The 15,131-nt window shown below is 44.0% G+C and overlaps 1 pseudogene across 1 annotated transcript; it reads left to right on the forward strand.

Moving 5' to 3' along the window:
• Nucleotides 1–579: 579 nt before the first annotated feature.
• On the forward strand, nt 580–14,906 carry LOC308611169 (diacylglycerol O-acyltransferase 2-like protein 6; annotated as a pseudogene). The gene is made up of 7 exons: nt 580–670; nt 8,945–9,055; nt 9,575–9,644; nt 10,012–10,216; nt 11,629–11,803; nt 14,090–14,302; nt 14,752–14,906. The product of its transcript is annotated as a diacylglycerol O-acyltransferase 2-like protein 6 (transcript).
• Nucleotides 14,907–15,131: the final 225 nt, after the last annotated feature.

A 15,131-nucleotide genomic window follows, 5' to 3' on the forward strand; every position in this document is an offset into this window, starting at 1 on the left:
GAGCGATTCCCCCACAGAGTCTGAGGAGGAACTTGGCAGAGCCAGGACTGAAAGCCAGGTCTGCTCTCTGTGCAGTGCTTCTCCCACTGGCCACTGGTATGGAGCCCCTGGGAACAGAGGCACAAGGAAGGATCTGAGAAGTCTAGATATTCATGCAATAAAAGACTCTAGTCGACTAGGTGGCTCTCAGCAGAAGATAGGAGGAGTCAGAGCAACCACCAGGGCAGACTGCTTTTCAGAGATTCTATTTGAGGCCTAAGCCATTCCCTTTTCCTGCACTAATTTATCAGGGACCCCTCCTCCCCCACCCCACCCCCACACACAGCTAGAACCAGCCTGAGGCAATTGAGCATCTATGGAGAAAGGATGCATATTAGAGAGTTTAGAAAGTATGATCTAAAGCCTAGTGTGTGTGTAAGAAGTTGAGGTGGGGAGAGAACAGGGAAGACTGGAGAAAAGATTAGGTCAAGGCTAAAACCTCCAACAGATAAAGGGACTCAGTGATGAGATTAAGGCAAAGCACCTGCAATCAGCTCAGCTTTGGAGGCACCAACCTTCTTTCCACAACAGAACAGCACCATGGCCATGGCCTTCCCCTCCCATCTGGATCTTCAGGAAAGCCTCCAAACACTCTCTATTTTGCAGTTGATCCCAGACTATGTCTTTTTAGGTGAGTGAACCCCAGGGGCTGGAGAGCACAAGGGAACAGATGAAGAAAGAGACCAGAAATCTCCAGATGAGGAGGGCTCCAAAGAGATCATTTGGTTGGTCCCCTCTCTCTGGGAAGGACTGCCTCTCCACCCAGAGAGATTGCTACTCTTGAGTTCATTAGATTTCTCTCCTCCCATCTGAGGGGCATGAAGGCCAGGAGTGAGGCTGCAGGTTTCCTGGTTTAAAGATAACCCCAACCTTCTCTCAGGACTGCCCACTGTGAACTAACAGAAAAGAGTCCTATTCACAGGCAGGGGCAGAGCTGGTGTTACTGGGTAGACGTAAGGTGATTTTCCAGTATAAGACTATAATGAGAGAATTATGGAAAATCTGTGGGCTGTGTGAGTGACTCATTAGACAGAATTTTGAGAAAGGTCTTGTTCTTCAGTGGACTCAGAGAATGACAGTCATCGGTGCTGGTCAAATGGGCTGACAGCTCGAAGCTTTTCTGAGTCAGAAACCAGGGCTTTGTAAGCAGCCAATTACAGGGGCAAGTTTGGAAACTGAACGTGAAGAAATGTCATCCTGAAGAATGAGACAGTTTAGAAGGCTGCCAAGTCCAATCTGTGGGAGGCTATATGACCCCATTGATCATTGGTTCTTAACTAGGGACCTATAGATCTAGAATGAGGCAGGGAGGGACAACGTTGAATTTGGATGGAAAAAATTACCTGTTTATTTTCACTAACCTTATATTGAAATGATGAATGTAGTCAGCAAACCACAGAAATACCTGTGAACTTGTCAGTAATAGACATAACAGAGATTTACATTTCACATGCCAGTTGTTGCAGTAATCTCAAAAGTTCATTTACGCTCGTTACCACTGCCAAATTCTAACAGTTAATGGAACTACCATTAGGTGTGGTTATTTAATGCATAAATCAAGAAGCTCATGTTACTGCATGACATTTTGGCAATATTTTGATAATGGTATTTTACTATGATGAGTTTCCTTTGTAAGTCTGTGTATTTTATTTTGTGCATTTAAAAGTACTGTTCAGAAAAGGGCTTCACCAGACTGCCAAAGGGGTCCATGGCCTGGTTCCCAGTAAATGCTCCTTCCTTCCTTCCTCCCTCTTTTCCTCCTTCTTAATTCCTTTCTTCCTTCTTTTTCTGACCCTCTTTCCTTCATTCTTTCTGTCTTGCTCAGAACCTCCCTCAGCACTTCTCCTCCCTCCTGTATTATATTCAGAATCATGGCTGATTACTGAGCACTACTGGGAGTGATGGAGGAAAATGTAAGGAAGAGGGGAAGAGAAAAGGCAGAGGGACAAGAAAGAGGAAAGAATTGAGGAGAGAAGAATGAAGAGATGGTTTGGGGGAGATGTGGAATATAAATATTCATGACCCTTGGAATTAGGCAATGCTCCTGAGAGCCCCTCTGAGGCCCAGCTTCCAGTTAATGGATAGCTCTCCATCTGTCTACAGGATGGCTCTCCATCTGTCTCTTCTTTTCTGGGCTTGTGTTGCCATCCATCTAAACTGTTGCAATATCCTCTTTCCTGGCCTTCTATTCTCCACCTTCTCCCATATATTCCACTGCCTACAGCCAGAAGAGTCTTTCAAATGCATCTTTGATTACAGTCCTCTGCTGCTCAAAAATAGTCAGTGGTTTTCCCTTGCCTACTTGATGAAGTACAAATGTGTTATCCTGGGTATTCGAGGCCCTGCTCCACTCTCTGTCTCAAACTCTTTACCAGCTCACCCCCCTACTCTTCCCCTAGGTGAAGCTCGTATTCCAGGCAATCTATTCACAGAACAAATGCGAAGGGTACTTATTCTCTCACTCCTTCACTTCTGCTCTATTTCCTCCTCTTGAAATATTCTCTGATTACCCTTCCTGAACTATCCCTGGACAACACTTCCTTTGAGATATTGCTCAAGTCATACCTTCTCTGCAACATTTTCCTGGCAACCTGAAACTCCATTATTTCTGAAAATCCAGAGCATTTTGGAAAAATTGGTTGCATAACAGCCTTTATACCCTTTGCCTCCTCTATCCAATAAGCTCCATGAAAACAGGAGCCACGTCTTGTCATTGTTATATTTCTTGCAAGACCAGGCTTGATACTGTTAATTCTTCCAGATTTCTTCTCCTCAGTAAAGACCTTTAAGTCCACCTCTTGTTCTTTTTTCTCTCTCATGGACATTTTTGTGTGTGTGTGTGGGTCTGCCTCCTATCTCTGGTTGCTGATAATACAAAAAATAGAACATACACTTGAGAGTCAGACAGACCAGATCTGCCATTTACTTGTTATGTGAGTTTGTACAAGTAAGTCATTCACCCTCTACCATTGTAGAACAGAGCTCTCAAGAGCATTCTGATGACCAAAGAGGAAAGAAAACCCTGAGTAGATGTTATTTTCTTTCTGTTATAGAAATTGACATCAGAGCCCAACCACCCCACCTCAGAAGATGTTTGATCTACATAATTAATGCCTTAACCACTGCACCACCAGGGAAGCCCTAGACAATAAGCTTCTTGAAAACAGCCTTCAGCACAGTGCGAAGCACAGGAGGATGACTCAGGATAAATATATTTGTTACATTCAGTTGTAGCACAGGGCAATTTGGTTTCAAAATTCTCCAAGTGACAGGTGGATGTTAACAGGGAAAGAAACCACCAATGCCCTTATTCCAAATAAAGAAAGGCCTTCTGAGGTTCCAGGGTGTGCATGAGTGTGTAAGGCTATGGGCAGCCTGTCATTTCTAGAGTAAAGTGAAAACCCGGAGTCTTAATCAATTGGTTCAAAGCCTTCAGAAATCCAAGAATGTGGCTGGTTATGGGCTTCCATGGTGGCGCAGTGGTGGGCTTCACTGGTGGCGCAGTGGTTGAGAGTCTGCCTGCTGATGCAGGGGACACGGGTTCATGCCCCTGTCGGGGAAGATACCACAGGCCGCAGAGCAGCTAAGCCCATGCACCACAACTACTGAGCCTGTGCTCTACAGCCCGCGAGCCACAACTACTGAAGCCCGCGTGCCTAGAGCCTGTGCTCCGCAACAAGAGAAGCCACCACAATGAGAAGTTCACACCCTGCAATGAAGACCCAACACAGCCAAAATAAATAAATTTATATTAAAAAAAAAAAAAGCTTACTGTCTAAAAGGCAAAGGGCCAGACATGTAAGGTGCTAACTATACAAGCAGCAAAATGAAACGGACAAATATATGCAGAAGTAATATGCTGTGGGTTTGTAGAGAAGGAAACTCTTCATTCTGACCAGAGAATAAGCAAAGATATCATCAAGGAGGTATCATTTGAGCTAAGCCTTGACGGCTGAGAGAATTTTGATATAGACAGGAAGTTGGAGAGAGGGTAGTCAGAATAAGGGAAAAGCATCACCACAGGCATGGAGAGGTGAAATTGTATGGTGGGTTGAAAGAATGGGGAGTAGACTAAGGTGGTTGGACCCCCATTTCCCATTCTTCAACCATTTGCATCCCACTTTCTGGTTCTTTCCACAGCTGAGTACCACCTATGCTTTTATTAACATTTTTTCCCCAACTTGACTCATTCCTGTAACCTAAATTAATATATTCTAACAGGAAACTTTACATTACCACCATAAATTCACTTTTATTCACTACACATTAAAATAAGTTTCCATCCATGAGCCACTTCAGATCACCCTGTGTCCTTACAGTGCTATGGGTATGATCACTTCATGCTAGATCATAAGGGGTGTGAGTGCCGGTGCTGAGAGATGAGGCCAAGAAGGTGTGTGGGACCGGCCCATGGAGGGCCTTAAACACCAGGCTAACATGTTCGGACTTTATCCTGTCAGCAGTGGGAAAATACTGAAGGCTTCAGAGGAGGCAAACAACATTATGACTGTGCTTTAAAAATATATCTGTGGGGCTTCCCTGCTGGCGCAGTGGTTGAGAGTCCACCTGCAGTTGCAGGGGACACGGGTTCTGCCCCGGTCCGGAAAGATCCCACATGCCGTGGAGAGGCTGGGCCCGTGAGCCATGACCGCTGAACCTGCGCATCCGGAGCCTGTGCTCCGCAATGGGAAAGGCCACAACAGTGAGAGGCCCGCGTACTGCAAAAAAAAAAAAAAAAAAAAAAAAAAAAAAAAAAAAAAAAAAAAATCTGTGGCATGGAAAATAGACTGGAAGGGAAGAGACCAGCAGGCAAGAATAGACAAAAGGCTGCAGTCCAGACCAGAGGAAATCAAGTTCTGGACCACAGCAGTGGCAATGGAGACAGAGGCAGGAGGATGAATGGGAGAGATTTTTTTTTTTTTTTTTGGAAAGAGGGAGAAGTTAAAGATAGCTCCAAAATATTGAAACTGTGTCATTTATCCTGAGACCTGAAATATGAATAGGAGCTAGCCAGGCAATGAGCTGAGGAAAGAGTCTTCCAGGCAAAAGGGACAACATGCACAGAAGCCCGGAGGCCGGGGAACAGAATGAGTTGAAGAAATTGACAGAAGAACAGTATGATGGAATGCAGAGAGCCAGGGTATGTCCAGGGGCTCCATCATGGAGGACCTTCAGAACCAAGGTTATGAGACTGGACTGGATCATAAGAGTCATAGGAAGCCATGTGAGTTGTTGAATTACTGAATTACCATTAACCCCCATAGGTTCTCATATTTATCATTAATTTTGATCCATTAAGTAATCACAGAGCCACAGAAATGTTTCTTTGACAAACCGACCATGTTCTTGGTTATATGCTATAGAAGGACAGAGATTTGCAGTTAGCATGCTGGCTGCATCATGGCTCAAATCGAAACAGGTAACCTGTTGAGAAGACATTGGCAGTCGGCTTAGAGAGAGAGAATGGTGGCTTTGACCGGATGGTAACATGGAGGTGGAGAAGAGAATAATTTGGAAGATGTTTGGAGGACAGAAATGATGGGAATTAATAATTGACTAAAGGAAAGAAATAATTAGAGCTCAGTGGCAAAGAGTACAGTCTCTGGAGGAAGAGTGTGAGTTCTCGACTCTGGCTCACCAACTAGCTGGCTTTGTGACCTTAAGTGGTTACTTAACTTCTCTGAACCTGGGCTCCTCATTCACAAAATGAGAATGCTTATTGTCCTAATGGGGGCTTTATGAAGATTAAATAAAATACGCATGTAAAATACTTAGTTTTACATGATGACTGTACAGTAAATGTTGGCTATTACAATATGGGGAAAGTGAGCAAGCAAGATGAATCAGAAATGATTTGAAGAAAGGACCCACTTAGATTCATATTGGTACCATCTTTAACTTAAGCTAGTAATCATTAGTAATTTGAAGGTGTACAGGTATCAATTTATTTTTTTAAAGTCAAGACCAAGGGTGAAAAAGGATATATATAATGGTAAAAGGGTCAATTCACCAAGAAGACATAACTATCCTAAATTTCTATGCAGCTAGCAATAGTGCTTTAAAATATATGAAGTGAAACCTGACAGAACTGGAAAAAAAATAGACAAATTAACAATTATATTTGAAGACTCCCTTGAAAACCACAAACAACCAAAACTCACCCAAAATGAAATAGATAAACTGTAACTATCAATTAACTTAAATTTTAATTTTGGAAGGTTATAAACCTTCCAAAAGAGAAATCTGAAGACCCAGTTCATTTCAATGGCATATTCTTCCAAATATTTTAAAGATGATATATCACAAATTCTACACAATCTTTTTCAGAAAATAGAAGAGGAAGGAACACTGGCCAACTCATTTATGAGGCCAGACCCTGATATCAAAACCAGACAAAACAGTACAAAAAAGAAAACTACAGTCCAATATCCCTCATGAATATAAATGCAAAAATCCTCAAAAAAAATACTAGCAAATCAAAAAAAGATTACTATACCATGACCAAGTAGGCTCTATCCCAGAATGCAAGTGTAAATATTTGAAAATCAATCAATGTAGCCTAACATATTAACCACCTAAGGGAGAAAAAACACACACAATTATATCAATTGATGTAGAAAAAGAATTTGACAAACTTTAATCCATGATAAAATCTCTCAGCAAACTAGGAATAGATGGCAATTTTCTCAACTTGATAAAGAGCATCTGTAAAAGAAAAAAACAAACAAACCTGCAGGTAGTATCATACTTAATGGTGAAAGACTAAAAGCTTTCTCCCTAAGATGGGGAGCAAAGCAAGGATGTTCACTCTCACAATTTGTATTCAACATCATACTAAAAGTCCTAGCAAGTGCAATAAAACAAGAGGAAAAAAAGAGAAAGAAAAGCATACAGATTGAAAAGTAAGAAATACAACTGTCCTGATTCAGAGATGACATGATCACCTGTGTAGAAAATCCCATTAAATTAAATACTTTTAAAATCTACTAAAAAATAATCCCTCTAAGGGTGTGGAGAAAAGGGAACCCTCTTGCACTGTTGGTGGGAATGTAAATTGATACAGCCACTGTGGAGAACAGTATGGAGGTTCCTTAAAAAACTAAAAATAATGTTAGCATATGAACCAGCAATCCCACCACTGGGCATACACCCTGAGAAAATCATAATTCAAAAACACACATGCACCCCAATATTAATTACAGCACTATTTACAGTAGCGAGGACGTGGAAGAAACCTAAGTGTCCATTGACAGATTAATGGATAAAGAGGATGTGGCACATATATACAATGGAATATTACTCAACCATAAAAAGGAACAAAACTGGGTCACTTGTAGTGACGTGGATGAATCTAGAGTCTGCCATACAGAGTGAAGTAAGTCAGAAAGAGAAAAACAAATACTGTATGCTAACACATATATATGGAATCTAAAAAAAAAAAGAAGAAGAAGAAGAAGAAAAAAAAAGGAAAAAAGATGGTTATGAAGAACCTAGGTGCAGGATTGGAATAAAGACACAGACCTACTAGAGAATGGACTTGAGGACACGGGAGGGGGAAAGGTAAGCTGGGACAAAGTGAGAGAGTGGCATGGACATATATACACTACCAAATGTAAAATAAATAGCTAGTGGGAAGCAGCCACATAGCACAGGGAGATCAACTCGGTGCTTTGTGACCACCTAGAGGGTTGGGATAGGGAGACACAAGAGGGAGGGGATATGGGGATACATGTATATGTATAGCTGATTCACTTTATTATAAAGAAGAAAATAGCACAGCATTGTAAAGCAATTATACACCAATAAAGAAGTTGAAAATAATTAATTATGATTCATATTTAACATTATCTGAGTTTTCTTCTGAAGCTTACCCAGCAAATTTACCCTCATCTTTTATGAGGGTCAAAGGTAGCAAAATTTGTATCCATGGCAATCTTCCCGTAAAATTCCTCCCCCTGCTATTTCCTATTTAATTAGTATGCTTATAACAACTACTTCAGCCAGCTGTTGTAAGGGGAATTCAGCCTATTACTAAGGTTTCTTCTATTCCATAATACGATTTTTTTTTAATACCCATTCCACCTTTTTCCTGTTATTTTCATCTAAGCCCAAAATGCAAGAGAAAAACCTGCTGGCACGTAACTCTTGAGTTTCTTCCCCTTCTCTGAAACTTTTATCTACTATGATGTTATCTGGTCAAATAAGTCATTCCTTTAGCTGGGTATTTTTAAATTCACAATATGTGTACTGAGCCCCTCTTTCTCATGAATGCAGATTTTAAAATGGAATTCAACTCCCACTGCTGCAAGATGTATCACGTCTGCATTTCACAGCCTGCTGTGACCCTTTGCTAACAGAGATGATTTTCCCCCTTCTGAACTTTTGAGACATTTTGAATGGGACAAAATCTAACAAAGTAAAGCAGTTTCTAATATGTGTTTTATTCTCAGCATCAAACAGCCCATACACTGCAGGCCACCCCTCTCCACTGGAATGTGCTGAAAGAGCAGTTGCACAAAGGAAGGAGGGTTGAGCTTTCAGAAAGGACTTCCTGAGGTCCCAGAATGCAGATGTAAGCCACCGGCCCAATATGCTGTTTCCTTCCAGTTGCCAAGTAGTTCTGTCCTTTGACCACAGCTGAGGACCTACTCTGAGAACGTCATGGTTCCACTGTTTCCTCAGTTAAGATATCAGCCATCAAGGAGACCCAGATCCAGTGACTCAGAGGTCATCCCGGACCACAGCAGAGCTAGTAGGGGGGTAGGGGGTTGGGGGGGTGATGAGAATAGAAGAGTCTCACAACGGCCTCGACCTGCTCCTTCACTACAGAGCAGAGATCGGGGTTATGAGAGGTGTATTAAACTTGAAGGTAACTGAAGGGTACGAACCCTTTGTGTCCCCTCAGGAGCTATTCCAATTTTTCTTATACCCTACTTGCTGGTGTTCACTAAGTTCGGGATGCTGTCCATGCTCACCTTAGCCTGGCTCGCCTATAACTGGAACACCCACAATCAGAGTAAGAAACAGGGGAAGAGTGGTGGTCCCTGTCTGTACCAAGGATGGAACCACAGGGCTGGGGTGGATGTGGAAGGAGAGAGTGGGAGAGACAGAGGGAGAAGAAGTGGGGAGAGGAAAGAAGAGGAAAGGAGGTCAGTGAGGCAAAGTGAGGGAGAGAGGGAGAGGAGCACAGGAAGGTAGAGGGAAGGGGAGGGAGAGAGGAGGGAAAAGCTCAGCAAGGAACAGAGGTCTCTGCCAGGCTGCCAGGAAGAATTGAGGCTGGTTTCTGGGTGGGTGCTCCCAGCATCCTACTACTTCCCTCCCACCTTTCTGACTGCTCCAGAGTAACAGGGCCTTCCTGTGTCTCCTTGGGGGTTGGATTCAAGACAGTACCTATAGCTCTGTGCCCAAGATATGGAAATGTGAGAAGGAGGCCCCTCTAGTGATTTGAAGATTTTAGGAAGAACCTCCACTTCCGGGACAAGTAGAGAGATTGACAAGACCTCACCCAGTCTTCCCTTCCCTTCTGTACCTGCAGGTGGTAGGCGTTCAACTTGGGTATGAAAGTGGACCTTCTGAAATTATTTCCAAATTACTTCCCAGTAAAGGTGACTATGCTGCCTCTGGGTGCCCTCAGTCCCTGTTGCCCAGACTCTTCCTCCCCATTCAGCCCAATGTTTTCAAAGGCTTTGGTGGCCAGCAGTGGACGTCAAGGCCCAGAGGCATAATGCAAAGTAGGGACCCAAGATGGATGGACAGGTGGGGAGACAAATGGATAACACCATGCCTGAGAGTTGCAGACCCAGGCCAGCCTCTCTGAGCATCATAACCCTTGGCAATCCTGTGACAGTGAAGATTTCCCAGTGAATAGGGATTTGGGGCTCCCCAAGGGAAACACAGATACCTTCTGGGATCTGAGTCCACATGTCCTCTCTTCCTTCTATCCACTATTCTGATTCAATCTCCCCCTAACAGCTGGTGAAGACTCATGACCTCTGTCCCAAACACAACTATATCATTGCTAACCACCCTCATGGCATTCTCTCTTATGGTGTCTTCATCAACTTTGCCACTGAAGCCACTGGCTTTGCTCAGAATTTCCCAGCCATCATTCCTTATTTAGGGACCTTGGAAGGGATCTTCTGGATCCCAATTGTGTGAGATTATGTGATGTCAACTGGTGAGTATAATAAATCATTCCATTCTCTGACCTACCTCAGAGTTCCAAATTCTATAAGCCTTGACAGTCAGTCCAGTTCTCACTCCCTGCTGGAAGAGGACTTCTTAGTAGAAAATGAGTCCAGAACACACTGGGTCAGTAACAGGAATATGTGGCCAAGCCTCAGGTTCTGTCCAAGATCTGAGAGGCAGGGTTTGATTAGGCAGCAAGATAAGTTATAGGCATTCATAAGAGTTGCCAAGAATCCTTTCAGATGAGGAAGCAGAAACATGGAGTTCAGAATCAAAGCCAAAGTGGAAAGCAGAAAGCAAAAGCCAAATATCAAAACCAAATATAAGGAAAATTAGGCATGAATGGAACAGCTCAGATGAACTTTGCCTGACTTTTGGGGGATGTCAACTGGTTTCTTTTGGCCAGTCATTTATGTAACAGCTCTCATCTCAGGGTGTCTCAAAGACACTTTTATGTCTTTCATACTAGTTGGTACCCTCCTGGCCCATGACCTCCATCTCCTGAGAACCCCTTTGAACATGCATAAGACATCAAGGGATAAAGGATAGGCATCCATCAGAATCCAGGACAACTTCCACATGCCAGGCTTCAAGCCGGGGTACTGTACCAAATGTCCTTCTCTTTGGATGAATATCCATCCTTCTGGACAGCAGAAAACAACTGAAGCCAAACATTAAAAGGTAATATACATTGATATCTGGAGGGACCAGGTGGGACCACTAGCATCCCAGAGGATGGTTTTGCTCCCCTCTGAGGTTGGTATCAACCTGGATCTCAAGGACTGTGGCCTGGAACCTATTTCTGCCATCCCAAAGGAGAACAGGAGGTGAGCACAGGGCAAACTTGGGGAGCGGAGGTGAGGAAAAACTCTGTGACTGTTGTAGAGCAGCAAGATGTCATCCTAATTTCATGGTTCATCTACATTTCAGTTTAGCTTGGACAGAATCCTGGGTCTGCTTTCTCTCCAGAACCCCCAGCCAATGGCTTCCCCTTGCCGGGTTGCTCTAAGGATGAAGCAGGTTGGTGGTGGCTATTCCTCATTACTCCTAGGGAAGAGAACTCTGGAGAGCCTCAATTGCCATCAGCCTGGAGAGAGTGGAAGACAGCTGTGGTTCCTGGGTAGAGAAGGAAGGCATGGGCTTAAATCCTATAGAGCTAAGAGAAAGTAGGCGGAAGAACTCAATGTAGCCCCAACTGTAGTAGTGCAGAGCTGCAAGGCAAGCAGCTGACCCTAAGGACAAACCTTAGGGCTAACCCAGGATGTGGATGTTAAAGACAGAAGAGTGGAAACAAACACAGTCAGGAGACAGAATAACTGTCTCCAGCAGGAAGACCCTGGAGGAACCCCTTACCCCGTCCCCAAGCAGCAAGTTTGTTATATCACTTGACTGGTTTCACAGGTGTGTGCCCAGTGAGTGAGTTGGCCTTGAAGTATTTGCTGACCAAGAAAGGCTTGGGCAATGATGTGGTTATTGTAGTGGATTGAGCTGCTGAAGCCCTCTTGTGCCAACCAGGAACCTCTACCATCCTCCTTAAAGAGCGTAAAGGATTTGTGAAGTTGGCACTGAAGAAAGGGTGGGACCCTAAGTTCTGGTGCCCTATCATCAGGGTGCCATAGGTCCTCTGTAGCACCTCTCCAGAATGGTACTCTTCCTTGGAAACTTGTTAGAGGTTGTTCACTCTTCATTCTGATTGCTTCTCTCTACTTTCTCACACTGTACCTTAAGGGTGTTTGGGCCTCCAGACACATTCTGGTGGGTACTTTTAAAACTTGAAGTTGGAGAAAAAACAGTAAAAGACCTTTACCTTCTGCCCATTAGCCTGGTAGGCTGGGGGTCTGGGGAAGTGGGGCTTCAGTCTCTATCAACCCATGAACTGCAAGGCCCAGAAAACTTACCCAGGGCAAGGAAAGCACTGGGCTTGATGCTGAGGGGATTGCAAAGATGCAAAAGACATGGATACTACCCCCAAAGAGCATATAATCTGGTTTGAGAAATAGAATGCATTCATTCAGCAGTTATTGAACAGCTACTGTGTGTCAGGTATAGACTAGGCATTAAGGATATAAAAATAAATAAGACCTGGTCCTTGCCTTTAAGGAACTCACAGTCCAGTGGAAGACAGGCATATTCACAAATAATTACAAAATATATCCAGAAACCAACCACTTACACTCTCAACTATCGCCCCCTGGTTTACCACCCCATCGTCTCTTCCCTGGATTATTACAACAGTCTCCTAAATGCTCTCTCTGCTTCTATCCTTGCCTCCCTCACATCCAAGAGTCTTTTCTCAACTGTGGCTAGGATGATCCTATTAAGCCTGAGTCAGATCATGTCACTACCCCAAATGCTCCAGTGACTCCCATTTCACCCCAAACAAAACCAAAGTCTTTTTAAGGGCCTGCAAGACCCTAAATGATCTTGCCATGTCTCTGATCTCATCAGCCACTGCCCTCCACTTTGCTCACTCCATTAGAGCTACACTGGCCTCCTTGCTGTCCTTCAAACAAGCCACACGCTCCTCCCTTAGGGCCTTTGCTCTAACTGTCCTCTCTGTCTGGGACATTATTCCTGCAAATAAGTCTTTGGCTTATTCCTTTATCTTCTCCAGATCTTTGCTCAAATGTCTCTTCTCAATAAGGTCTATCCTGACCATCCTGCTGGATCTTTTCCCCATTGCACTTATCATCTCCTCATACATCATCAATTTTATTTCTTTACATATATGGTTTTCAATTTGTTCATTATTATTTTTATTGTCTGTCTTCTCAATAAAAGGTAAGCTTCATGAGGACAGAGATTTTTTTAATCCATTATGTTTACTGATGTGTTCCCAGGGCTTTAAAAAGTGCTGGTGCATAGAAAGAACTCAATACATATTTGTTGAATGAAAGATGCGCCATAATGGACATATGTATAAAGCACTATGAGAGCACCAATTGATGGAAAGCCTTTTACCCAAAGTACAAGTTTCATAAGTTGGTGACCTCTGAACTGTGAATTGAAGTATTAGTAGACATTACCAGTTAGACTAAAAGGGAGAAGAACTCAGGCATTCAGTGAAGGCCTATGATGACATGTCTGGCACTATGCCAGGCCCTGGGGTTCAAAGATGAATGAGACATAGTCCCCCCTTTTGATTAGCTTGCTGTCTACTGGGAGTCAGCCAGGCAAGGTGATGACTGTAATACAGAGTTGGGGTAGTGTTAGTGTAGGAAAGAGGTAAGCACTAGATATGGGGAGTGGGAGTGGAAGGGATTGGAGCAGGTCAAAGAACTGGAGGTGATTCAAGGGGATGAAATTGGAGCTGAGTAGTGAAGGGCGAAATAGAGTTACCCACGTGAAGACAGAGGGAAGGCATTTCTGGCAGAGGGAGCAGGATGTACAAAGATGCATAGACAAGAGAGAACATGGCACACTTAGTATGGCTAAGCAGATTGCAACAAAGGGCTAGGGAGAGGCGAACCTAACCAGGTAGAAAAGGCTAGAGCACAAAGTCCATACTAGGCAGCATGGTACAAAGTGAGGAGCTCTGGAAGTGTTTTAAAGAGAGGAGTGACATGTCTAGATACACAATTTAGGAAGATCACTCTGGATGCTGAGTACAATAAGGATTATTAGATTTCCTGAGATTACTTTCCTCCCATCACAAGACAAAGTGCAGCAACTCCCCTCAAAGGGTTCACTTGTGGGGGGGTGGATGTGGAGCATAACAAGGATGAGACACAAGGCTGGAGATGCTTGTGTGCTTGGACTCTTGTCCTATAATGGGGAGATTGTAGAGGTTTCCTACCTTGGAGAGGGTTTCACTGAGGGGAGCTTCCTGGGAGAACTCAGACTTCTGCCCGTCTCTTTGCAGATCATATCTTGTCTCCTCCTATTCCTTTGGAGAGAATGAGGTTCACAGTCAAGAGACCTTCCCTGAAGGCATGTGGCTAAGGTTCTTCCAAAAAACCTTGCAGGACAGAATCAAAAAAAACCCTGAGACTAAGGTCCTCTCCCTCCCATGGCCGGAGCCTCACTCGAGGATACTGGGGTTTCTTGCCTTTCAATCGGCCCATTGCCACTGTTGGTAAGTTTTCTAACATCTATGGACCACTCTTGTCCTTGATTACCCCCTACCCAAGTCATCCCTCAAGTCTCAGAGGACCTGGCACACAGCTGGGACAGGCAATGGGAATTCCAGTGACTGTGGTTGAGGGCAGGGTGGGGAGGACAACTAAATAGATCAGAGTTGTGGCCATTCACGGGAGGGACACAGTTCAGCAGCTGCCATGAGGGCATCACTATTCGAATACATTCCTTCAGCATGCTCTGAGTTTATTCTCATCCTCTTAAGAATGCACGAGATTAGGTATTTGGAGAACATGGGACAGAATGGGGTTGGAGCAGAGGGAAAGAACAAAGGAAGTGGAGGGGACCCAGATATTGAGTTTCAGTACATGGCTCCCTCTGAGGAATGGGTAATTTGAGTTGGATGGGGGAAAAGGTCTGATGCTTGTCTCTCCTCCTTCTCCACAGGTGGAGAGCCCCTGCCAATTCCCAAGATTAAGAAGCCAAACAAAAAGACGGTGGACAAGTACCACGCACTCTACATCAGCGGCCTGTGCAAGCTGTTTGACCAGCACAAAGTACAGTATGGCCTCCCTGAGACCCAGGAGGTGACAATAATATAACAGAAGCTGGATTTCCCCATTATTGAACTCCCAAAGCATTAAGGGATCCAAGTAGGACCACATGGAAAGAAGAACCTGGGGAGAGGGGAGGATCTCAGGGCTGAGTGAGGAGGTCAACCAAGCCAGAAAGCACTTAATGAGTCTGGCTTAGAGGAAGGAACCAGAGGGATAGGGAAGAGTGGGCAACAACCCAGTTTAGAAAGCAGAGTCTTATGAGTCCACAGA

Source organism: Mesoplodon bidens (assembly GCF_964165515.1).
Source record: "Mesoplodon bidens genome assembly, contig: HAP1_SCAFFOLD_105, whole genome shotgun sequence".
Lineage (NCBI taxonomy): Eukaryota > Metazoa > Chordata > Mammalia > Artiodactyla > Ziphiidae > Mesoplodon > Mesoplodon bidens.